A 322-nucleotide genomic window follows, 5' to 3' on the forward strand; every position below is an offset into this window, starting at 1 on the left:
CCAGATGGGGCAGGGACCCCGAAAGCGGGGGGGGTGTGTGGGGCTGGGGTTCCCCAGCACCCAAAGCTCCCTTGGTGAGGGGGGGCTCCTCCTTGTCTCCCCCTGAACTCCCTCCCTGAGTCCCAGCCTTGTCTGGCTTTTTTAGGGGATCTCTTTTCTGCCCCCCGCCTCTGCCCCCCCCGTACATATAATGTGAACAGGGCAGACGCTGAGCCAAGGCAAGGAAGAGGAGGCCAGCGTCCCAGTGGTCAGGGCTGTGGTTTTACTGTTTTTAAGGGCATCCTGACCCTTTCTACCTGCAGATGATGCTGACTGGAAGCCC

At 60.9% G+C, this 322-nt stretch overlaps 1 protein-coding gene across 1 annotated transcript in view; it reads right to left on the reverse strand.

Moving 5' to 3' along the window:
* Positions 1 to 322, reverse strand: part of LOC104075251 (matrix metalloproteinase-28-like) — a gene marked incomplete at its 3' end in the record, with an annotated part of 3,498 nt that overhangs the window by 2,605 nt on the left and 571 nt on the right. The gene's annotated exons all lie outside the window — the stretch shown is intronic.

Source organism: Fulmarus glacialis, unplaced genomic scaffold (assembly GCF_000690835.1).
Source record: "Fulmarus glacialis isolate BGI_N327 unplaced genomic scaffold, ASM69083v1 scaffold17794, whole genome shotgun sequence".
Taxonomy (NCBI): Eukaryota; Metazoa; Chordata; class Aves; order Procellariiformes; family Procellariidae; genus Fulmarus; species Fulmarus glacialis.